Source organism: Protopterus annectens, chromosome 17.part0 (genome assembly GCF_019279795.1).
Source record: "Protopterus annectens isolate FY-2018-M chromosome 17.part0, PAN1.0, whole genome shotgun sequence".
Lineage (NCBI taxonomy): Eukaryota > Metazoa > Chordata > Ceratodontiformes > Protopteridae > Protopterus > Protopterus annectens.
Window position 1 is genome coordinate 549,092,822 of NC_056751.1, and position 27,481 is coordinate 549,120,302.

Here is a 27,481-nt window from a genome sequence, read left to right on the forward strand (position 1 = left end):
GGTCTATATGTAACAAGTCTATTTGTTTTGTAGTTTTTTCTATGAAGATGTCTATTTTAGTATCCATTTTATCCATCTTAGCAGTAAGTTGCTGGATTATAATTATCAGAGACTGAAGTTCTTTCTTGATGCTGGAGTCTTGAGAATTTGTCTTACTGGAACTCATTTCAGACTGATAAACTGACAGGAAAATTTCCAAAGTGATTTCTGGCAGGAATATTGTTAAAATTTCCTTTCTTTTTTAGATATAGTTCAAGAACTATATAAAACAAACGTATTTAGAAAGAAAATTACTTCAAAAATTAATTTTTTAAGTAATTAATTCCTGTCAGTGTAATGAAATTGGTGGAGCTGAAGAAATCTGCTGCTATCCTGTGTTCATCATTGGCCACGCCCCCTCAATCCCTCAGCCTCCTTGATGTCATCCCCACATAGTAGGCATCACATAGCTCACAAGTAGCCAAGTAGATCACATTTTTCGAGTCACATGTTGCATAAAAAGTCGGTGTGAATGTTAAATCCAAACCAGGTACTGTAAATGATTGGGTTTTAGATATAAACCTATACATGTTACATTTAGTGCAAGAATAAGTTCCCTTTTTATACAATGCTCTAATATCCACCTTGGAAACATCCATTTTGTCATTGCATAACAGTCTTTTAAGATTCAAGCTATTACTAAATCTAAATGTGGGTCTATTACCCACTATCTGTGCTATGATGGGATCAAGTAAAAGGATTTTCCAATTATTCATAATAATGCTGGTAATATGATGTGTGTCATTTGTATACTTGATATTAAAGGCTAAGCGTGCATCTTTATAGTGTGTATTTTTTAAATAACCACTTTTATGATTATTAATTGGAGTCTCCAGTACTGATGATATTAGATCATCAACTAAACTGGAGGGATACCCTCTGTTAACAAAACAAGTTCTTTGATATTCAAGCTGGTTATTCAAGTCATCATCTTTGTCACACAGATGAACTGTTCTAATTATCTGTCCCTTAACCACATTACGAAAGATATGTCGGGGGTGCATGCTATCATAATGGAGGATAGCATTCCTCCAGCAGGGCTTTCTATATATAGTTGTAGTAATATTATTAATGTCGTCTTTGACTATAGTGATGTCCAAGAAACTAATACTGGTGCATGACTGCTCAAATGTAAATTTTAGGAAAGAAGTAGTGGATTCCATGTAAGCGACAAACCCCTGTAAGGAATCCAAGTCATCATTCCAAAATAAGAGAATGTCGTCTACGAAACGTCTATATAAAATAATATTCTTGAATCTGTCATTATTGAGAATAAATCTATTCTCCCATTGATGTATGACCAAATTTGCATATGCATTGGAACAGGGAGTGCCCATGGCTACTCCCCATGTCTGTGCATATGTGTGATCCTGAAACAAAAATACATTATTGTTTAGTACTACATCTAGGAGGCTACAAATCAGCATCTGACTAACATTGTCAAGTGTTCCATTACTATGTAAAAACTCCCTAATAGCTTCCAAGCCGTAGTCATTCGGAATGCTCGTAAATAAATTCTTAATATCTAGTGTAACTAGTAAAGTATTCCGACACATGTTGTTACTAATGGAATCCAACTTTAAGTCATGCAAAAGTCCATAAGAATCTTTCAGTATAGTAGGTATTGTTTTGACCAGAGGACCCAATTTAGATTGTATAAACATAGATGCATTCTCCATTACCCATTGTGTACCAGATACTATCGGGCGTAATGGAGGGGGTAATACCCCTTTATGCATCTTCGGAAGACCCTTTATTATAGGTATTAAGGGAACTTCAATTACCAAAAATCATAAAGTTCCTTGTCAATACATCGACACATGAGAAGATCATAAAAGAAGTCATGTACTTGTCTCACTATTGATACGACTTCAGCCTTATCTATGCGCTTATATGCTGTATCATTATCAAGCATCGTTTGCATTAAGTCAATGTAGAAAGGGGTTTCCATTACAACTACCCCTCCACCTTTATCGGCTGGTTTTAGAGTAATCCCATTATTATTCCGTAAATTATTGAGACTTGATTTTAAATTAGCACTCAAATTATAATAAGTCCCCTTATGTTTTTGCTCTCTATAGTAAGTATAGAAGTCATGCTCACATGAGCGTACAAAACAATCAACCGTATTAGGCATTGGAGGTAAAAATAAACTTTTACATATATTCATGGCATTCACAGAGTCTTTTTTAGTAGTGTCATGAAACAGTACCTTAAGGGAGAGTGTCCTTGCAAAAAGTCGCAGATCTATAAGTGAGTCTGAGATTTTACTCCCCTGGGAAGGGATGAACGATAGACCTTTGTTGAGAAGGTCTTGTTCATCTGTTGTTAACTCATGCGATGTTAGATTAAAAAACAGCGCATTCAGTTCCTGTTCTTTCGTCTTGGTTCCGGTGTCTCGCCTGAAAACTTCCTTTTCCCCCGGCCTCGACTCTCCGAACGCATTGGTGTCCTGGATTTGTATGGAAGTGGTAGTTGTAAAAAAGAAGAATTAGAGGAGGTAGTAATCATGGCATTGTTACCAGGTTTCGGTCTCGCTCCCAATGAAGAGGCTGACTTCAATCCTTGTTGATTACATGGTGGAGTTAGATCAGAAGATGGTGTTAGATCGCTATTGGTTACGCCAGACGATGTCATCATGACGTTAGGTTCATTCATACTCCCTGTATGCTCAGTAGGTTCCATATTAAGATTTGTTAAGGGGGTAGTGTCACTATTTGCTGTTCCTGTTCCAGTTTTGTTGTATCTCGGCCATATGAAAATCTGCCCCATTTGAAAATCTTGATGGTCACGCCTGAATTTCCTGAGTTTTAATTGCTCAAGTCTATTGCTATACATAGCAACTTGCCTAAGCATGTTGCTGAGCTTAGATACGTATAAATCACCTTTATATATATGCAATATATTCTTATGTTCATTCTCAACCTTCATAACAAGTTCCAGTTCAATCGGGGTGAAGTAATCTATTAGTAGTTTAATATACTGGATACCAAAATCAATGTTTAACTGTTGCCATCTCCGTAATAAGTCCGGATGGCTATCACCATAACTTGGCATACACAGTACACGCATTCCACGGGGAATGACCTTAAAATGGAGACACGCCTCCAGGTGTCTTCTTTGCCATATAAGCCGGTGAAGCTTATATAGGTCATTCTTTAGTAGTCTTAATAAGTTATAAAAATCTTGTAAATTCTCTGTGTTGTTAGAAATTACATGTGGAGAGTTTAACTGAAAATCCATACTTAACAGAGGATTCTCCTGCTGATGGAAGAGATTGTTCCAGTTGTCCACTCCACTCGTATTTGTCGGGTTATAGTCCAGTTCAATATTCGTGGATTCCATCGTGTGTTGGTCAAAAATGTAAACGAAAAGCAGGAATAGTAGCAACAAACAAATTATGACCATCCAAAGGTTCCTTTCAAGACAAAAACCAGTATGTATAAAGAAGCTGTAAGGAACCGCCACGATGCTGTAGATAAAAAGTTTAATAGAAACAAGCGCTTTCACGCACCTCTATGGCGCGCTTCATCAGGTTACAATAATCAAGTAAAAAAACATCTAATTTATACTAGAACTCAGACAATTAAACAATCAAATAATCAATCTAATATTATTAATTAATTAGTTTAAAAAAACAGCTCAGAGTATATGTTGGATTTTCAGTTAAAGTTGTATCTCATTTCACATGTAGACATATTGTCACTAAACAAATACAAAAGTAACTAATTGTATTATCTATGGATAATTAATTATTATCAACACTGTAATGAAATAATGACATAATAAAATATCTTAAAAAATATCTGAGACTAATTAAATAATATATAACAAAATAAAAATAAAAATGAAATAAAAAGGAAAGTTGTAAAGAGACTATTAGATATCATACTTCTGTAAACATTATTATCAGCAAATTTTCCTTGAATTTGGTTTCATACATGCTGATTTTTTTTTTTTGCTGCATTCTTGGTCTCTGGTGTAGCCCCTCTTCATTCACCCTCACTACACTTGAGCTCACTTCGCTCCCCTCCCACCCCCATATCATTTCCTTTATATCTAGCCTCTACTTCTTTCCTCTATCTAACTCCTCCCCTTCACTTCCTATATACCTAGCATCTACTTCCTCCCCTTCACGTCCTAAATACCTAGCCTCTACCTCCTCCCTCTATCTAACTCCTCCCCTTCAACCATACTTGACAACTCCTACACCCTATAACTAACCTACCATACCATACTCCCACCTATTATCCCCCACTAAACTCTATTTCTTAAGGCTCCCTATACTATCTACCATCTCTCTGTATATCCCACCTACTACCCCCTACCAAGCTCCATATTACTGTCTCTCTATATTACCTACCTATCATCTCTCTCAAAAAATACCTCTTTTCCTTTTAAAGGATGTCAATCTCCATCACCCCTGTTCTACTCTTACCTCTACTACTCCTCCTCACCATCACAACACCTCCTCCATTCCTAACCCCACTCAATAAGGCCCCGACCTATCCTCACTCATATACTTTCTCTTCCCCTCCACATTCTGTAGCCATCTCTGCATCCATCCTCCCTTCCTACATATCCTTCCCCAAAATAAAAATCCCCCTCTCATACCAATCTTCACCTAACTATAGAAGAAATTACCTCCATGAACACCTACTTAAAGTCATACTATTTCCCATGATCCCTGCTCATATCTGGTGACATACATCACCAATCCTGGTCCTATTACTAACTCTTCCACCCCTCAAAACACTCCCCTTAACTATAACCAGGCTTCAATACCTAACAAACACTTATCCTTCTATTCTATCAATACTCCTAGTATTCTAAATAAAATAAGTTAATTTCATGCATGGGTATCTCACCATAACCCCGATATTATCTCTGTTGCAGAAACCTGGCTCAAACCCCAAAACCTAGATCAAGACATTCTCCCGCCAGGTTACAGCATCCTCCTTCAGGACTGTACTAAGAAGAAAGGTGGCATTGTTGCTATAGTATATTCCAATAAATTCACTCTCTCCCATACTAAACAACCTTTCCCACCTTTCACCAGCTGAAATACTTGCTGCAAACTTTAAGCTTAATAACCATAATACCATTACAGTAATAGCCATATATATTCCACCAGGGGACAATATTCTCCTAGTGAAAAATTTACTCACTTATCTCTCCCAAAACATCCCTAACGAAACTATCCTTCTTGGAGATGTAAACATTAATTAGCTGAATCTCAATACTCCCCATCTCCCAGTATCATATAAATCTCTACAGATTCTCACAGCTAATCTTTCATCCTATTCACACCAACAAAACACACAGTCCAAGCTCCCTGATAGGCTGGATACTAGTTTCAAATACCTGTAAGTACCATGATCCAGAAACCCTACCTCTTAGTGACGACTTACCTATAAGAGTGCTTAGATATACCAAACATCTCCCAAAACCACACCGATATATTACCTGCCGAAAACTTTCCATTTTTAACCCTTAAACATTCCAGACTCTTCTCTCTAGAGCCAATTGGGACTTCCTTAAACAGCTTCCACTAGATGATGCAGTAAATATTAACTCAACCTTCCTTACCATTTTAAACTCCCTTGCCCCACCTATAAAAGTTTGAATAAAAGCTAATATCTCTCCCTGGCTATCTAAATCTACCCACACCCTTATGAAAAACAAAGATAGAGCTTGTAAAATTTGAGTACAATCCAAACATGTCACTGACTTGCAAAAGTATAAAGAACTCTGCAATCTAACAAAAAAACACATCGACAATGACAAAAAAGCTTCTACTATACCCCCCAACAACATTAAAATCTGATCCAAAAAAATTCTGGAATGCTATAAACCAGATACTACACCCCGGCAACCCGTGCCCAGGCAAGTCTTCTGAAGAGACTGCCAATACCTTCAACACTTATTTCATTAAATCTGTTTCCAACTTATTTAACACCACCCTCTGTACCCACGACTTTTATTTACCTCCCTCAACTGCTAACTTAAATAACTCCTCTCTCAAACCTGTTCCTACTTCCTGTATAAAAGCTCAACTCTCTAAACTCAAACCATGCTCTGAATCAGCTGACCATGTCCCCTCATACTTTCTCCAGACTGCTGCAAACTCCCTGGCTGTGCCTCTATCTATCCTTATTAATCTCTCCATCTCTGAATCTAAAGTTCCAACTATCTAGAAACAGTTCTATACTCTTCCTATTCACAGAGGAGGTAACTCCACAGAAATATCTACTTTCCCTTATCTCAGAAATACTTGAGAAATGCATACACAAACAAGCAATGCATCATCTCTTACAAGAAAAGCTTCTCACTTCTACCCAACATGGTTTCCGCCCAAAGCACAGTACTTCCACACCTTTCCTATCCTTTCTCAACGCTATCTCACAAGCCAAAGACAATCACAAACTCGCATCTTGCCTATTCCTTGACCTCCCTAATGCCTTTGATACTCCCTGTCTGGAGCTAATTGAACAAGTGTCAAAAGTGTATAACTTGTAAAGGTTCCTTAGGATGAGTTGTATTTATTTTATCATATTTCTTCTGTAATTTTACTTGGTTCTGAAAGATATAAAATGGAAAATACACAAACCAGACATGATAAAAAAACTTTTCCAAACACTATATGAATACAAATTTGCCTATGTCACAAGTGATAATTCAATAAAAGTTTTTGGGGAAAAAAACCCACTAGAGATGTACTAATAGCATATACAAACAAAGTTCGGAATAGTGACTGGGGCATTCTCAGAATGAACAGCGGTACCTGTTTATAGCTGCCATCTTGATTTCTAGAAGTCTTACGGTCTCTATATGTACAAGTTTTGGTCTTGTCTGGTTTACTTCTTATTCATGTTTGTACTGCGTTATAAATAGTTTGTTATCCAGGGTTGCTATTGTAAATATTTTTTGTTATTCAGGATTCTGGAAGAATATATTCCTTCACAAAAGTTAAAACATGGCTTTATCCTCCACTTCTAAGCCCTTTTTTTTCTTTTGATGGCTGGAATGACTGAGATGGGAAGCCTTCTGCGATTTACCTGCTCAGATGAGTATGATGTTCATACTTTTTTTCTGAGGGCACATTATGCATATAAAGGTAAATTCTATTCATCATTTAAGTTATATAGTTATTGGATTTCATGCTTGTATGCACTCCTGAAAATTGGGAGGTTACATAATATACTGGATTTTATGACTTTTGTCATATGTGGTACAGTTCTTTCATTGCTTTACTGCTAGCATTTTTACTAAGCTCCATATGACAAAACTGATTTGAGCAATTGTTCAATACAATACTGATTTTTTCACTAATGTAACGTGGAATGACGCCCAACTCTATATCCTGTAATTATCTAATCCAAGTGCAGTCTGCCCTTTGTTTCAGCCATGGTGTTTCCACCAGCTGAGACATTCTTTTTATGACCCTGTGGAATGTTATACCTTTAACTAAGGGAAGGTAATAAGCCGTTCCATGCATGGCATCCTTTGCTGAGCAGTAGCTGACCTTTCATTCCGCTATACAAATGTTGAAGCTGACACTGCAGTTGGAGGGAGACCCAGTAGAGTTAATTTACATTGCAGTGTTCCCGTAATCACAAAGTAATTATTAAATGGGTTTAGTTTCAGTGCTTAAGCAGATCTGTTGGGATATTAAATGGAATAGAAGGCTTGATTTCTCAGCTCACTGAATTGACTAGTCATTGCTTTGCACCTCTTGATATTGATATGGAAGTACAGATAGTTCAGAAAACTGAAGTTCAGCATTTGCATTAATATTTTCCCTATTAAATTATTACCATTTTTAATGCTGTCTCTACATTGTAAAATATTTAGCAGTAATTGTGCTAAAGGGATGTCTGAGTTTGGACTATATTTTATTATTTTAAGGCATGCGGGTAATGTTTTAAACCCTTGGCCATCTCTATCTTGTCTGCTACCTCAAGGTATTCCTCTCAGCTGTCCAGATTTCACAGAATATCTCGATTTTTACCTCTTATTTTTGGTCTGCTCCTCATAAACTTTTTGGTTTTCTGGCAAATCACTGAGGAATGAATTCACTAAATAATGACAAATATTTGAGATTCAGACTTCATATCCTTCAGAAAAATGCTTGCTAAAACAAACCTGTTATTCTAGCTATAAGAGCAATATTTAAAATCTGTCCCTGTTTTGGGGCCCATTATTTCAGGCTTTGTCCGGATTTCTTGTGCTAAGAGGTTGACTATGCCTGAAGTTATCTATATCTAATGTTCATTGTTTGATAATGAAGCATACGGCAAAGAAAACAACACTGCTGAGAGTGATGTACTAAAGTATGAAAACTGGAGATGGAGTTGTCAGTGAGCTGAATAAGAGAAATATACTGCTTCTTTCTTTCTTTTTTTCCATTCTGCTGTTTTTTAGCTTTTTGGAATTCTAAACTTTTGTAGTTCTTCCTGTATGAATTCTGATACTCTTTCAGTGCACCATTGAATCTCAAAGGGTTCATTTTAACAGCTATGCCATGTAACTAAAATGCAGCAGATATAAATACTCAGAAATTCTCTCTTAACCTAGCGTGGCAAAACACTGCAGTGCTCTCCTTGGATAAATTCCTTCTGCTAGCATTCGCTGACAAAATGCTGAGAGAGCTCAGTATTTCTGTGGCAATTCTTAAAATGATTATTAAGATGTTTTTACTGAGGAAAAAAAATGAACCTAACTGCAGAAGAGTAACTCACCAACTTATTTCTTAGGATAACTGCAGTAAAACATAATTTTATGCTCCCCAGTGCTGCAGTAAATCTTGTGAAAAATCTCTTCAGAGCTCTCCAGGGAATTTGTGAAAAATAAGTTGCTAAGCCGTCTTCTACTTCTTGTTAGTGGCACAAACAACCACAAGAGATAGCCCAGAAAATCGTCATTTCAGAAGTAGGCACTGCACAAAGAGTATTCAGACAGCATGCATAATCTACTGTGAACCTTAAAATAAAAAGAAAATAATTTTCATTGCCATAACGTTTCTTTTGTTATGGTGCTATGCAATGTAAATAACATTTTATATATGTTCTACAACATATTCTCTGCTTCTGATAACTTCCATGCAAGTTATAAGAAATGCTGGTTCTATGTACTAGTAATTCATAAGGTTTGAAAACATTCCTGTGTCTATTACTAAATGTGTATTTTAGACCTATATGTTTAACACAATGTGAAATGGACCACTTTTGCATGATCAGAATGTTCCTTACAGGAACATGAATTGACATTGTAGATTTTTTTATTTTTATTTTAAGAACAATGTGCATAAAATCTCTTTCTTGTAACCTGCACGCTTTCCTGCATTCTGTGCATTTAAACATGAGCTGTTGTCTTCACAAACTTTCATTCATTTATTAGTTTTCTGATGCTAATTTTATCCCATCATGAGTTATTGAGATCTGATGCCTGTCACAGCAGGCAACATTAATTAAGGCATGAAACTCTTGCTAGATAGAGCAACAGTACATCAAATGATGTATGTGCACCACACACATGCACACACACACACACCACCTACCTGTAGCCAATTTTATATGGAAGTTAGTGCAGAGGATTCAGGCTGTGAGCTGTTAATGAGCTGCTTCCTGCAGCCCAGAATATTGGGTTTGATTCCTTCTACATCCATTTGCCTACTGTGTGGGTTTGAGCAAGTCATTTAACCAGGTAGTACTCCTGGCTTACCAGATGACCATGGGGGCATGATCTAAGCACACAGGATCTTGGGTGAGAGTGAGAGAAGTGGATTGAAGGTAGGAAAAATAGGTTGGCCGGAACCATTTTTCAGTGGGGTACACATTTAGATTGGAGATAAAGAAGTGCTATTTTACAGAATAAAATGGGGTCACATGCAGTGAAATACCCAATATGAGATAAGACGCGGTCCATATGAACATAGACATGGAAGACGTACAGAATAGAAGGGGGAGAGTGAAGCTGCAGATTGAGAGTTGCAGTCATTGGGCAGACTAGATACAATGTTATATGTGTATAGTTGGGATATTCTATATATATTTTAGAAGTGTTTTACCACAGTATAATATATTGGTCATTTTGCCTATTAAAAGCTGAAGTCTACTAAATGTATGTAATTTCATTCGCTTACAGTCATGACACAGCACTATGTGCACATTGTTCAATCAGACATCTCCCAGATGAACTACAACATTCCTTTACAAAATTTTTAAACTAGCTAGAGCAATGTAAGCTACTCCTAATGCCAAAGAAAACGTAGCTAATGGTATTGTCACCTGCAAATCAGCAATCAAACTACTGTGACTTAACTGGTCATGGCTTCAATCATCATATCCAATATACAGTTAAAAAATGTCAACTAGCACCCCATCATAAAATCAAACCTTTTCTGTCTGAGTATGCATGTAAGACCATAGCTTGGACTTACTCTGTCGTCTCCTATATGTTGCCATCTCAGTTTGACTAACCTACACTCTCCACAGCTAACCAAACAGGAGCAACCTTGTATAAAATTGCAAAGTTTGCAAGTAAACACATTAACCAAGCCGATCACTTTCTTGTCCATAACCTGCTGTAGCTGTCTAATTTATTTAGCTACACTCACATTAGTACTGCCCACAACTTCTTGCATAGCCCAGATAGATGCAGTGCCATCAGTTATTAAACTTGCACACACATACACCAGAAAAGTGTGTCCACTAAACCAGCACTTGGTTCTTACAAAAACATATAAAAATCCTAACAGTGACCATCTATACTCTGTCTGCATTGCTAAACTCTGCCCCAACTGATATCAGAAATAGTCTTCTAGCAACAAAGTAGTCCTGCACTTGTAACAACCCCATTACCAAGACCCTTTTTATTCAGATCTTATCCCACCCATAATTTAAATTCCAGTGAAATCATATCTGTCATCAAAGCAGAACTGCCATTGTAGCAATTCCATTGCAAAGTACCCTACTTACGCAGCTAAATCCAGTAATAAAATCCTCACACTTTATCTACTGTCTACACGCTTCAAGTGAACAACTATTTGGATAAAATATGTATATGCCTTATCTGCTATCTATTAAAATTACAGTGTGACTTTATATATAAACTGTAAACTAATGCTGAATATCCTATAGCTGTGTGCGACCTTAATATGCTATAAATACCGTACAGTGCACTTATGGTGATCACCTGTTAAATTATATATACCTCAGAGTTATATAATATAGTTTTACTATAACCTCGTGGTAACTTTCTGTAGAATGTATATAATTTGGAGCATTTCTCTCTGGACCATTGCTGAAAAGAGACTTTGTCCAGTCAAACTTTTTTCAGTAATAAAAGGTAAAATATATAAACACGTGGGCTGTGCTGAGCTTGTGCTATATATCTCATGCAAATCAATCTCCCATTGCAGAAAAAAACATATACCCAGTATTGTATTAACAACACAACAGGAAAGGAAAACTTTGTCCTATGTATCAAGTTTGAAACCAAGATTGCCCACACTATGCAGTTGTCACTGCCACTGACCAAACAAGAAGTGTCTGGAGAGTTAGGTACCTGGTTCTCCCAACCGCACATTTTTCCTTCCAGCTAGAAAACCACCAAGAAAGTCACTTTTTTAAAACACACAAGCATCTGTTGAAGAACAAACCATAAACCTAGTATTACATTAACAGCTCAGCAGGAAAGGACATTCCTTTAGGGAGACCCTGCAATACCCTAAGGGAACATTTTAAATGGGAAGCACAGGACTAGCCACAATCCAAGAAGGTTAGGGAATTTCTAAAACTCGCTGAGCATAAATCCCTTGCCATTCCTCCAGTCTTAGATGTGGTGGACAATGTCTTCCTGGATTCTTCCAACAGCCAGACCCCCCCCCCCTTCCCCTTGAAAACCTGATATATTTTACAGGGTTCTGTATTTTCACAGACACCATTTCAAGAACCAGGTAGCAGACCCTGAAGTTGTGACTCAGGGTCCCAAGGGAGCTAAAGTTAGTACTTCCAAAAATCCACTAACAAAGAAAGCAGAAACTTGGACAGGTTTGGAAAGAAAATCTACACCTCTGTTATCCTGGTCATGAGGGCTTTGGCTTGCCAGTTTCATTTGGTGAAAATATCAGGAAATTATTTTAGATCAGATGAAGTAAAAACTGGTGGGGACTGAAAATAAGCCCCCCCCCCCCACCACCACCAGGAACTGCTAGAGTTATGCCTTACATTGTGGCTATGATGCTCTGGAAGCTTCCAGCAGGACAGCAGCTAAAGGATCCATCTAGAAGACATGCCTGGGTGAGGGACTAATCCCTCCTTGAACATGTGAAATCCAGTCTCTTGAATGCTCATTTGGACAAAGTTTTTTTTTTTGCCTTAAGGCTAAAGCCATGTTTAAGAAGACTGAGGATAAGGCCAAGTCCTTGCAAACAGTCAAGGATTTTCTTCAGATTCAATCTCCTCACTTCACCTGCAATTACCCTTCCAAACACTGGTCCTTTCCAGCCTCCCAGTCTAAGCCTAGACATATGAGACGTCGGAGGGAAAGGAGTCTAAGGCAGCACCAGTGTGTGAGACAGTGGCAAGCAGATTCCAATAGGCCTGTAATATCCTACTAACAGGGACCCAGCAGGGAGTAATCATGATTCTTCCATCATATTCCTGTTCCCTCTCACCTCTAGCCCTATTGCTCCTTCACTATCCCCTATCAGACTAGAAGGATGGATGTCTTTTTTCTTAAAGGATTAGACTCTTATTATCAGGGATCAGTGGGTACTGAAAATCATTCAGAGAGGTTACAAACTCCACTTCAAATGCCTCTAATTTGGTCAGGTTTCCCAGATATCCCACCAAACCAACAAAAAGAGGTCTTAATTCAAATACAGCTCCTGTGCACCAAGATTGTGTGGAACCAGTACCATATGCATTACAAGGAAAAGGATTTTATTCAAGGCTTTTCTTAGTCTCCAGAAAAGAGGGTACCTGGAAGCCAATTCTGGACCTGTCAAGACTCAACAGATTTTTGCAAGTTCCAAAATTCATACTGCTAACTCTTCAAAAATTGCTGCCATGATTTCACCCAATGCTTACATGGTAACCTTAGATCTAAGGGATGCATACCTCCACATCCCCACAGAAGAATCTCACACAAGGCTCTTACACTTCAGAGCAGGTATGAGGCATTATCAGTTCTGTATTCTGTCCTTTGGCTTGTCTACTGATCCCAGGGTTTTCACAAAATGTCTAGCTCCAGTGATAACCTTCTGCAGGTCAAAGGGCATACAGATTTCCCTTTACTTAGATGACTACAGCATTCAGGTAACAGATCTAGAAAAATTCATAGTATATCTGCTTTACTCCCTAGACATCCTGAATTCACTGGGGTTCATCATTAAAGTCCCACACCATCCCCACAAACAGGATTGTGTTTCTGGGGGGGAGGTGCTTGCTGGACTCCTCACTTCAGAAAACGTATCTTCCTCGAGACAAGGTTACGTTTCTAGCTCTGTATTTCCAAAAGTTCCTCATTAGGAACTACCTCTCAGCCAGAGAGTTCCTCAGAACTTTGGGTTACCTGAACTCTTGCATCCTCTTGCTCCACCTGGCCAGACTGCATATGAAGAAGCTGCAGTGGTACCTCAGAAATGTGTGGTGCCAATATTATCAATCCCTCAACTTCAGGGTGAAGCTTCTCCCTTGTCTGAAGAAAGAGTTTACCTGGTGGCCCCGATCATGCTCCCTCAGCCCAGGGTTTCCCTTCAAGGTCATCCCTTAGGACCAAACTCTGGACATGGCTGCCTTAGAAATAGCCTGGGGACCCACTACAAAAAACTTAGACTCAGGGCAGATGGTATTCCCAATTCAAGGAAAACACATCATCCTAAAAGAACTGGAGACAGTACAAATAGGTCTGATTGCCTTCAAAGACCAATGGAAACTAGGAGTACTCCTAGTAAAGACAGACAATAGCATAATTATTTGGTACATAAACAATTGGAGGGAGATGCATTCTGTCACCTAGCCAAGGACCTTTGGCAAACAGCAAACTCACTTGGTCTGCACCAGTCAGCTGATGGATCATCTAAGAAGGAGCCTGTCAGACCCTCAAAAATGTCAATTGCATTGGGAAGTGTTTCTCAGCAAAGCCAAAGAATGGGGTGTGCCACAGGTAGACCTTTTTGCCGCCAAAGAAAATCCTAACTTGAAAAAGTTCTCTCCTTCCTATGGACAGGCCTATTTCTGTATGTCTTCACCCCAATACCCTTGCTCCTCACGGTGGTGCTGAAGATAAGGTAAGAAGGGCCAGGGGGTCATTCTAATAGCTCCAGACTGACCAAGGTAGCACTGGTATCCTCTATTGCTCAGTCTAAGCAAGACATAACCATGCTTGCTGCCCCAGTGAGTTGGACCTATTAACACAGAACAAGGGCACCATAACACACCCCAACCTGAACACTCTCAAACTGACAGCTTGAAAGATACCTTGAACAGCTGGAAGGGGCCATCCCTTGGCAAACAAGTCCTGGACATTCTAAAAGAAGCGAGGATACCTAGCACTAGAAAATCTTGCTCTGCTAAATGGAAAAGATTCAGTAAATGGTGCAGCAAAAGGGATAGAGCCCTCTTCAAGCTGAGATGTCTCTAATCTTTTCATACATATCAGGACTTTTTGACAAAGGACTTTCTTATTCCTCTATTAAAATCCACGCTTCAGCAATTTCAGATTATCCATATATAAAACCCTCTCTCTTCTCCCATCCTCTCATGGAACAGTTCCTAAGAAGGATTATCCACATTAGACCCCCAAGAAAACTCCCCGTTTCCCCATGGGATCTCATTTTCATTCTGAAGAAGTTCAACCTCCCACCTTTTGAGCCTGCTGCCACCATAGACATCAAATTCGTGACCAGAAAGACAACCTTTCCTGCTAGCCATTACTTTAGCTAGAAGAGTTGCAGAGCTTCAAGCCCTTATGTGTGTGGAAACTTTCATCACTTTACACCCTGACAGTCTGCCTCCTAGGACCAACCCTTCCTTTATGCCTAAAGTGATTGAAGAGAACTCTTTAAACCTGACCATCTACTTGTCTACCGTCTTTCCTAACCCTCTAAACAAGGGGGAAAGAATCCTACAAAACTTGGATATGCATAGACAACTGCATTACTACTAGGACAAAACAAAGAATGTGAGGAAGTCTGACCAGCTTTTTGTGGCCTTTGCCTGTAACTCTGAAGAGAGATCAGTTTCTAAACAATCAATCTCCAAATAGATCTCCCACCGTAAGTTGTTTTGTTATAGCCATCACAGAAAGAAACCTCCAGACCCTGTGAGGTCACACTCCAGTAAGACTACTGCAACAGCTACTGCCTTTCTTAATGGGGTGGCCGCTAAGTACATTTTGGAAGTTGCTATTTGGTCCTCTGTGTATACTTTCACCAAAAATTATCACCTTCCAGCCTTCTCCAAGTCTAGAGTGTGGTTTGCCCCACCATCTTGCAGGACATCCTTTCCTCTCCATAAACTATCCATCCACCATCCCTTCAGTTTTGGGAGTCAACCCATCAGTTATGACTGCAACAATGAAACACAAAAATATTACAGTTGTGTACACTTTCCATAAATGTAGATGTTCAAGTTTATTCACAGTTGCAGTATACTTTTACTCCATTCTTCACTTCTTGCCCCATGGGATTGAGGGGATTATTCTCCTATCTACTTCCAGGTTGTTCCATCCTCCACAGTACAAGGAGTTTCTGAGTGCACTGACTTTAGGGACCAGCTATTGGTCCTGTCTGTTGGCGGCAAGAAAGTACTGAGGTTATGGCGCTGGATGACTCCCTTTATACCCAGTCATCTTGATGTCTGTTAGGGTGTCCACGGGCTTCAGAGGGAGAAGAAAATTCTCTGGTAGTCTGGCCGGCCAAGGACTTCCATGTCATGAAATTCCATCAGTTATGACTGTAACAGTGAATACACTTAAATATCTACATTTATGGTAATTGTACACAAGTGTACTTTATAACTGCTGTTTTCCAACAGGTGAATCTTATTAGATTTGGTTTAAGGAAGCTCTGATTTCGTTTTGATGTATTTAATGAAAGTAAAATTGTGGGAAGAATTTGAGGAGTTACAAGTGGTCATGTTTAGCTGGGGGGATACATGACGGAACTTCCTTTGGGGCTGAGTTAGAAATAGTTAAATTAGGAAATACTTTCAAGAATTTGTGGCAGGAAAGGTGACCATTGCTTGTTTTCATAGGGGCAGGGAAATTGGGGCTGACTTTGCCAAGATAGTGGGTGACAAAGTTTGACTATTTCCAGAAATATTTGAGTTTAAAAGGTATGTGGGCTTACTGTGATTTGATAGCTAAGACTTTATGCCATGTTATAGACATTTTAGCTAAATTATGGAGTGTAGTAAATCTGAAGGGAGCTTGGACCTCTTCCATTGAGAACAAGCCTCATGCCAAGTTCAAACAGTGATTTAAGTTTATTTTATTTTATCAGTGTGTTTATCAATAAGCCCATTAGACAAAGTATGCTGTTTTGGTGGCAACCTGGGAACACTGTCTGGTAAAGTGACTCGCTGTAAGTCAAACGATTGGAAAGTGGAGGTGGACCAAATCTAACCTTGTACGTCGAGTGCAGAAAACATTATCAGGTCAGAGCCTTAGTCTTCTGCACTAACTGACTGATGGTTCTGGAGTTTCCCTGCGGTTTTATAAGCCTAGTACCTAGTAGGAAATCTGTTTTTGATGGTTTAGTGGAATGGTTGTTAGACTATATATATGTATGTATGTGTGTGTATGTGTGTGTGTGTATATATATATATATATATATATATATATCACTGGTACCACCAATGTAATTCCATTGTTCTCAATTCACTGTATGCAGTCATAAAGTTGTTATATGCTAATGTGTCTTATAAACCCTGTATTGTTCAATTTTTTTGTCTGTATGTAAAAACTGTGGAGCTTTTCTCCCTGGGCTTCCACTAAAAATGGGTTCTTCAGGACAAGTGGACTATCCCGGTAATCAAATGCAATATATATATATATATATATATATATATATATATATATATAGATATAGATATAGATATATATATATATTTAGATATAGATAGATAGCGGTATTTATTTTATATATATATATATATATATATATGTGTGTGTGTGTGTATAGATATATATATATATATATATATATATATATATATATATATACACATCTTTAAATAGGGTAGTTAATTTAACTCAGGGGAGGGTATTCCTTTTATATGTGTGTGTTGGTAAAAGGTCTCTGCTCTTTCTTGCATGTATTGAGAGTAGGATTGTATTTTAGTTATTTTTATTCCTATACTTGTATGTGTCGTTTCATTTTCCTTTATAATCTCAAGAAATGAGCTGATGCACAAAATTTCATTTAGGATATACGTATGTAGTTCTAAATGACAATAAAGTTTACATTTACTTTGACTTGGCTTGACTTGATATATGTGTGTGTGTATGTATATATAGGGAGAGAGAGGACGTTTTACTATACTTTACATGATGCCAGCAAGCTTAGTTCCTGCAATATTGAGGAAGAAAGAATGGAAGCCACAAAGCTGAAAGTCTACAGTAACAGACTTGCTCCCACCCCCACCCCCCTGCACCCATGCTGGTGCTTATTCCTGTGCCCAGAGCAGTAAGGAACTTTGAGATTCAATATTTTCTGTTATTGTAGACTTTTGGCTTTGCAGCAATATCTGTTCTTTGTATATTGTTATAGGAATTAAGCTTGCTGACATCACTTAAGTGATAGTAATATAATATACACACAGATATAGATGCACTTAAAAACAATATGTAAACAAGGCACATATGTTCAGCATACTACAGAAAAAAAGTTGTCTGAAATGAGAATGCCTGACATAGTTAACTGTTTGCTGGTAGTGAAAAGCTATTTCTGTACCAATGCAACTGCATGATTTTTTTACCCAGGTAGATTTTTCTACATTCATGGAGGAATTCAGGAAGTTGAGTGGGAAATACAAGAAGTATCATGGAATTCAGAATTCACAACTATGAATCCATTATGTCTACAGTGGTAGGGAAGTTGGTTTGCCTGTTTGCTGCAGTAGTTTTTAAATATAGTCAGTACTTGTATTCTAAAAGGGAATTATGTTGGGTCCTAAATCAAATTCAGCATTTTGTTATATATAGTCATCATTTACTTTTTAACCCCCAAAGTGTTTTTTTTAACTGCTGTCTGTGATCCTGTGTTATTCAGGAGTCAATATGTTTTCCTCCTCCTGTGACATATGCGTTATAGACATGTTAATATTCTATATTGCTTTGTATGGAGGATGGAAAATTATTTTTCTTCTTTTTACATATAGAAACAATAGAAATTCCACTTATTGCTATCTAACATAGGCTGATACTGCCTTTTGAACTAAATAACAAATGTCATTGATCATATTAACATTCTTCAAATGATCAGTATTGCTATTGCATGCAGGTTATTTTAAATCACTGATATATAACATTGTTTTCCTGCTTATGATGAGCTGGCAAATTGCCAGTAAAGCAGAAAATGACTAGAGTATTTTCCATTGCAGTATGATGTATACCCACTTCCTAAAGATTCTTATCTGGTGCTGTCATTCTGAGAGCTTTTTACATATTCATTTTTTCCGGGAGTCTGCAATCTGAGTAATGTGATTGTTATGCTTTCGGGATTTCATGCTGTGACATCAATTTCATGAAGATTCTTGGTAGTCGGTTGTCAGTCTCTAGATGTTGAGGGGGGCTGTTAAATCAAGGAAGTGTGCAAATTGTATTTAGGGCTCTGCATCAGGCAGTTATTTTCTGTCCTGAATAGCATGCAGATTCATAATTAAGCATCCCATGGAAAGAAGCATCGTGACAGATTTTCAGTTGCTCAGATGAAAAATGGTTTATTTTTGTTCTAGGTACGATAGAATCACTGGAGCATTTAAAACATGTATAGAGTTTTTTTTAATTTTCTCATTTGAAACATTTTGAACATTTTAGTAAAATATTTAGGCTGTACATTTACTGCTGTTAGACAAGAATGCATGCCATAATTCTAATAATGCCACATAAATCTTGTGTATGGTAAGAGTTTATGTGTATGTATTTTACATACACACACACATTGTGAAACATTAAAGGCAATAGAGTGGCACAAGTCAGCATTGTTTATTATACAAAAGAACTTAAAAAATGCAGACTGTTCTGAAGCAAAAGTCTTGGAGCTAACAATACATTTATTTTTATTTGCTCCATTTGTTAATCAGCTAAGGCCATGGGACAAAGTGTCCCTGTTTAAGTGTGGCCCAAGTGCACCGTCTGGTTAAGTAATTTGGTCAGATTCACAAATTAGGCAAATGAAGGTGGAAGGAAGCAAACTCTGTGCTCTTCAGTGCAAGACATTGCTTGTTAACAGCTAAGAGCCTTAATCCTCTGTGTTAACTGCCAGTACCTTCAAAACATTCCCTTACTGCTGGGTTACAGTCTCTTTCAGTAAGTGTCTCTCCGTCTTTCCTCTCTCTCTCTCTCAATGGTTAAATACTCCTTTTAAAGGCATACAGTCCAACATCCTCCTGATGTCTTCCAGTTCATTGTGCTGTTTAACTTCCAGAGCTATTGCTCCAGACATCAACCCCCCTTCACAAATGGGAAAATATCCACAGAGGTTTCCTCAGCCCACATTTTATACAACCATATTTATGGTAATTAAAAAATTCTCTTAATACAGCGAATTCTGTCTCCGCTCTAAAGAAAATGTTGAGTTAAGTTAAAAAAATCCAACTTAAAGCAACAGTGCTAATTTACACCACATTCATTATAAATATAAAGTTTGCATTCCTATTTGCACACTTTTGGATCACACCACCACACTATGCAGCACACAAACATCTGCATTCTGCATGCACAGCTTTTGAAGAATATTCATTAGTTCTCTGGCACCTGCCTGACCAGTGTAATATTGACAGCATTATTTGCATATAAGAGCAGGCAGTGTTATGTCTTTGATAGACAATATTTGAAGGCGCGGTACCTGTAAAGCATCTCTTAGATGTGTTGACAGGGCTAATGGCAATAAGAGGCAAATATGTAGATTTAAAGCTGTTCTTTATGACCCCAACCAGATTGCTGCTACATAATAAAATATTAAATTACAGCTTAGATGAACATGTTAACCAAATCAAAGCTAATGGATTTCAACATGTCTTTTCCCAGCCTTACCTTATTACTTCACACTGTTACGTTTCCGCATCTAAACAATTACTCATTTTATTTTCTCTGGTCTGTTGCCTGTACTGAGCTGTGTTTACAATAACTGAATTAATGTGCTAGTTCTGCTTGTTAATAATACTTCTGTAATTGTTTACATTGTTTTTTTTTATACTGTTAGTAAATGTTACTTGTATTATTAATGCCTATATTTCTTTCAATATGTACTGGACCATCTACAGACTCCCCAATGAACATTATCCAGATCAATGTAATAGTGAACAAAATAGATAAAGAATAAGTAACTTTTTTCAGTTTAAACAAATAACAGAAAAAACTAAAGTTACATCTATATGCTACAGTTTCTTTATACAGCTGGAATCATGTCAGCTTTGTCTCAGAGCTTTTTAGGCTTCCCTTCAAAAGTGCAAATGGTGACAGTCTTGACACTTCAAAAAAATTAACTGTGATTCCAACAAAATACAGAAATGAAGTGATTCAAACAAAATACAGTACCTTTGATAGTCAGCAGTACCCCCTTATACTTCATTGCAATGTCAATGCTAAAGTATGAATAAGTGCTTGGTATGATAATAGAACCCACACTCTTTGCACTTTCCAGCATCAAAGACGAGTGCTGTCTGTTGCAGCATGGACACTCTTGAGAAAATAAGTGTTCTTTTAGGTTGGTGTACAATTTTAGCAATGTTTTCTGATTTCTAAAATCAACAATTAATTGTGCTCAACAGGCTGGCCCCATTTTAGAGAATGATGTTTCTCCCATTGCATTTCAAAACTGGGGTCATATAAGAGGGTGGTTCTTTGACCTAGCTAGAATAATTTATTTTTATTTTTTATTTTTACATTTGTTAACCGGGGGTGTCTGACTGAGCCGAAAAGGCCCTTTTTCAGCAGAGGCATGGGGAGAAAAGCTCCACATAGAAAAATTACAGATACATTTAGATGTTTAGACATTATCAATACATACACACAAATTACAATAGACATGTTTTTTACAGTGGTGTGCAGCACATCAACAGTTACAGTGGAGAGAACAAATAAGAAAATATTAATTTAAAAATAAAGGTAATTAATAGATTTGTGGTGTACAGCTGAAATTTAGAACATAGGTAGAATACATACATAGAACACAGGTACAGTACATACATTGTACATCAGCCAGTGTTCGTACGTAAGAGTGAAAACTATTATCAAGTACTCTAGGTTTAGTATGTGTACCTTATCCGCTTTCACTAGCATGGGGAGCAATCATGGCACTGCCAACTTTGCTTGATATGTTGCCTAATGACGTTTTTAAAGGAGGCTTTGGACGATGTGTTTTGTATGCTAGTGGGGAGAGAGTTCCATTTTTTAGCCACTGAACTACTATATAGCGTGTCTCCAAAGCTATTGTAGCTGTTGGTGACTTCTAGTAGTAGTTTGCTTGATGATCTAAGAGGCCTTTTGGCTGAGTGATGTTGCACTAGGTTTTTGAGGGCAGGACACTTATTGGGGAGGTAATTGATAAAATGGCAGAGGCAAAGCTGATTGTAGGTTAGGATGTTGGGCAGTTCAAGCCAGTGGAGCTGTCTCAAAGCAGTACAGTGATGAGTTCTATATGAGCAATTTGCACTAAAGCAGGCAACTCTGTTATAGCAGGCTTCCATTTTACTTAGTACAGTTTTGTTGAGATTAGTCAGAATGGGAGATGCATAGAGTAGGGTGGATAGAGGTTGGGAGTGAGCAATGGCTGATCTTGTGTTGGTAAGAAATGGTTTGATATGGTAGAGTGATCCCAGTTTGGCATGTACTTTTTTAATAGTTAAGTTGAGATGACTATCAAATTTTTAGGCGGGAGTCTATGGTTATTCCCAATAGCTTAGCCTGTGCCACTGGAGTGACTGGAATAGCATTTGTGGAGTAGATAGTGAATTGACTGTTAACAGTGTTTTTGGTAGAACTGGTTATAATCATAAGCTGAGTTTTCTTTGGAGTGAGGATAAGTTGGGTTTTGGTAAGGTAGTTTTCAACATCAGAGAATGCTAGTTGAGCTGTTTGCAGGAGGGTGGGAATGTTTTGTGCAGCACAGATTAAGTTAGTATCATCTGCATACTGAATGATAGATGCATGCTATGTGGAGGTATAGAGGTCATTTGTGAAGATTGTGAATAGTAGTGGTCCTAAGATAGAACCCTGTGGGACTCCTATAGTTATGGGCAGCTGAGGAGAGAGAGAATTGTTCCATTTCACAGCTTGGTACCTGTCAGTTAAGTAGCTTTGGAACCAGGTAAGCATGGAATTTGATAGGTGATATTAGTTTAGTTTCTTTAGCAGGATTTGGTGCGAGACTGTGTCAAATGCTTTGGACATATCAAAAAAAAGAGTTGACACCTGCAGGCCTTTGTTTTTGAGATGGTCTGCTGTGTCTGTGAAGCAGAGGAGGGCTGTTGTGGTATTATGGACAGGTCTGAAACCATGTTGAGTAGGTGACAGGATTTTGCTGTCTAGGAGATATTTTAACACCTGGGTTTGGATGCCTTTTTCTAGGATTTTGGCCAGGAGGGAGAATATATGGGTCTGTAATTATTATGTTCAGTGGAGGTCCTGCCTGTATGTATGGGTGTAACATAGGATATTTTCCAGAGTTTGGGCACACAGTTTTCAACAATTGATCTGTATATGAGAGTGGAGACTGGGATAGCAATAGCATCTGCTGTGAGTTTCAAGAAAAAGCTGGGGAGTAGGTCGGCTGCTGTTGATGAGGTTTTTAGTTTAGACAGCATGCTTTTGATTGAAGTGGTGGAAACTGTTTTGAGGGTAAATCTTGTATTAGTGTTATTTGTGTTGAGGGGATAGTGAGGCTGGAACTGTCCTGTGATACTAAGGATAGAATTGAGTTCACAAAGTGGGAGTTGAATTGTGTTTTGCTGGAAACTTTAGTGTCAGGGGTGGTTGGTTTTAAGATAGTTTAGGTGCTGCTACACTTTATTTTTCCATGCAGTATATCATTTTTATATTTGTAGGTAGATTGTATCATGAATGGTCAACATGTTAAATGTTCAAAACACAAAACATCGAACAAAACATGTCAGCCACTCGTAATACTGACACAAATCATCAAAACCAGTATGACTGAAAGGGGAAACAAATTTCCTTTTCTGATGCACTAGCCTTCACCTTAACAAAATTCAGCTCAAATTTCTCTGGATAGTGGTAGTGTTATGGATAGTATTTTTTTTCTTTTTGTTAAAGTAAGGACAGGATTATGGGGTAGTAATACATGTTAATCCTGTTTTTAACCCTAGCCATAACCATGCATCTTACTTTCTGTAATATTATCATTTTACAAGGCAGCTCAGTCATTCACCATGCATGCAGACATACTCAAATTCATACACACACATCACTAAATCTATCCTCTTGCATGAGCATGTCTAACTTTAATGCACACATACACACACTAGCAAATGCACTAAATCTATCCCGTATCTGAGACTTGCTCTAACCCTAACCCCACCCAAACACACGCACACACACACACATACAGATACACAAAAACTAAATCTGTCCCCTTACCTAAGCCTTAACCTGCAAACACTTGTAAATACATTAAATCTACCCCCTAGCTAAGCTGTTTCCTAAACCTAACCCCCCCATACACATGCTCCAAATCTATCCCCATACCTGACCATAAGTCTAACCCTAACACAGACACACACTCACACATACATTTAATATATACCCTCATCTAATCCTAGCAAACATATTTGCACAAGACCTCTGAACCCTATCAAAATGGCACATAGCTTTATCAGCCAGAGCACACACTGCCATGTTTTTGACTTAGTGCCTAATGTACAATGAAAGTTCATGGAGAAAATTTTGTACTGAACATAACTTAAAGGTCATAATTATGAAGAGTCATACTTCATCATTATAATATATATAAATGTTAATCATGGGAGAAGCTAACACATATCCATGTATTTGTTTAAATTTTTCTTGCATTATATTGAAATAATCTTTGTAAACTTCAAAAGAAAACTTGGCAATCCTTCCATGCTACAGAATGCAGGAACTTATTCATTTAAAGGGGACAGAGGGAACTGTATAGAAACAGTTTATTCAAGGAGAGTGGAAAACTACATAAGCCGATGGAAGCCATTTCTGTCAATATCAAACTAATAGTGCAAGAATTAGGTTTGCCTTGTTGTGATTTCTCTTGATAGGGATTTTCTGTAACTGTGAATATGAAGGAAGGCATGCAGCTGAGCCTGCATCTCCTGATAAGTGTCCTTGTAAATGATGGCTAAAATGTGTAAGCTTGGTCTGTGAAGTGTGTAGTCACACATATGCATCTCCTTGAAATTGCTAGTGTATAAATAAATCTAGTTGCAGTGCCAGAAGAAAGCTATGTTGAGATACTGTGCCGTGTTCTCCGAAAACCTTGGAGGTGTACTTAAAGGCAAATAGCGTAACTGATACTGTCCAATGTTTAATTGTGCACTATTACATACAGTTGTCTGTATGAAGACATACACCAGTGTTGACTATAAACAATGAGGACTCCAGGTATACTGTCATTTTTTTAGGCTGATCTGCCCATGTTGGTAAGCTTAGTAAATAGCATAGAGACACTAAATATTATCTAACTAACTTTGGACTTAATGTACTAACTTTGTATTTGCTTTTGTTTAACTATAAATTATGCTACCTTATTTTATTTATTTAACATTTGTTTACCTGGAAAGTCTGACTTGGAACAAAGCCCATTTTAAGCTGAGGCCCAGGGAGAAACACTCCAGATGCATGTCTTTATAATGTGGGAGGAAACCCACACAAAGACATGCAGACTCAGCACAGAAGGTACCCCAGCTGAGAATCGAACTGGAGAACCTCTTCTTGTGAGGTGACAACACTACCTCTGTACCACTGCCTTAATCAGTTTTGTATATGTATCACTTTAGTGCCATGTTCTATTCAAGATTTATTCCTCACAAACAGATTGTCTATTATTTTGCACTACCTAATTTTTCTATTAACTGTGCAACAGCTATTTTGGAATACCTCTGTGGCTGATGAAATATAAAATGGAAATATATTGAATCTTCAGTTTCAGCATTCTAATAGATTTTATGAACTAAGCTCTTTTATAAAAGTTAAGTGAAGGCACTTTATATGGAATATGCATTAAAATACTTGTGTGTGTGTGTGTGTGTGTGTGTGTGTGTGTGTGTGTGTGTGTGTGTGTGTGTGTGTGTGTGTGTGTGTGTGTGTAAATATAATATATATATATATATATATATATATATATATATATATATATATATAAATACCCCTTCCTGGTGACACATGTATATTTGTTCAGTTGGCTTTGTATGCCAGAAATGGTTGCTCAGATTAAAGAATATCTTTTCTGGTTTGCTTCTAGTGATAATAGAATTTGGCATATTTCAGACTTCTTCAGCTGTAAATTTCACCAATTTAATCACTTTATTCACATTTTATGCATCATTCTTTTTACAATAGTGACTACACTATTCAGTATCTGTATATTGCTTCATAATGACATTAAAACTTTCCATTTACTTTCATTTCTATTCTACTTTTGTGACAACTTTTGGTTCTCCCATGGGATCCATAGCTATGTCAACTGTTAATGGAATTCTGAAAAAGAAGTCTTCTTCTTTTTCTTTCAGCTGTTCCCATTATGGGTCACCATAGTGGATCATCTGTTTCCATTTCTTCCTATTCTCTGCATTTTGCTCTGTCACACCAACCACCTGCATGTCCTCTCTCACCACATCCATAAACCTTATCTTAGTCCTTCCTCTTTTTCTGTTACCTGGTAGCTTCATCCTTAGCATCTTTTTCCCGATATACTCAGCATCCCTCCTCAGCACATGTCCAAACCAATGCATTCTCACCTTTCTGGCTTTGTCTCCAAACCGTCCGACCTGGGCTGACGCTCTAATATACTTATTCCTAATCCTGTCTACCCTCATCACACCCAGAGCAAATCTTAACATTTTTAGCACTGCCACATCTAGCTTTGACTCCTGCCTTTTTGTCAATGCCACTGTGTCCAATCCATATAACATAACTGGTCTCACTACCCTCTTGTAGACCTTCCCTTTCACTCTTACTGGTACTCATCTGTCACAAATCACTCCTGACACTCTTCTCCACCCTGCCTGTACTCTCTTCTTCCCCTCTCTTCCACACTCACCATTACTCTGAACTGTTGATCCCAAGTATCACACAAATATCCCTAACAGGATAACATAATAAATGTGTGTAAAGCATAAGAATTAAAATGATGGCCCTGCTGTCCCATCATGAGAAGAAAGGTACCCTTTTTGTGTACCCTGTCTTTACCTATCACATATGCCTCCTAGAAACTAGAGCAGTGACGTGCAGCATGCAGCAGCTTCTGTATTACCTGTGGCAGTCTAATGCCCTAGCCTCTGACCTGACTGTAACACATCCTCTCATGGTATACTACAGCTGTATACTCCTCATTCCCATTTACAAAGTGAATTTTAAATTAGCACTCTTGTATGACATTGCATTTATTCACCATGTTTTAGCTGGTACGTGTCTATGAGAGCGAGAGGAAGTCTATACAATGAATTATTCTCTACGCACTGTAGGCCAACAGTCTGTTATGATCATTTTAACACAATTATTTGGATTTAGAGCTTCCCTGTGGCTCCTTTAAATGAATCAGTGACATTCTTCTTCTGTCTAGTTTTGTACTGCATTATGAATACATCCATTGTCAATTTTTAGGTACAGCAGTTAAAATGAATCAATACATGTTATATAAAGTCTGTGAGCCAATCACATCTTCTGCCTTTCTAAATGAGTCATCACAAGCCACGTGCTTTTCATGCACCAGTCTTTTTCCTAAGACTTTTCATACCAGCCCTTATTATGTTAGCCATGAGGTAAATAAAAAGTTTGTCCAAAGTTGTGGATATGTTTTGGAAAAAAAAAAAAGATGGGCACTTTTGGCCATCGCAACAACTTCTATGAGATATTTTTATTGGAAGTTTGTATTATGATTTCTACACAGATGTGCCACCATTTGTAAATGCTTTCAGTATGAAAAGTATGTTTCAAAGTATATTAAAGCATACATACAAGCTCACTTTATTATAGCTGGTTAGATGTGTGGATAATTTGA

General features: G+C 37.8%; 1 protein-coding gene across 10 annotated transcripts in view; it reads left to right on the forward strand.

Moving 5' to 3' along the window:
- The window catches only part of BRSK2 (BR serine/threonine kinase 2), a 2,790,504-nt gene that overhangs the window by 1,874,930 nt on the left and 888,093 nt on the right, over positions 1-27,481 (forward strand). The gene's annotated exons all lie outside the window — the stretch shown is intronic.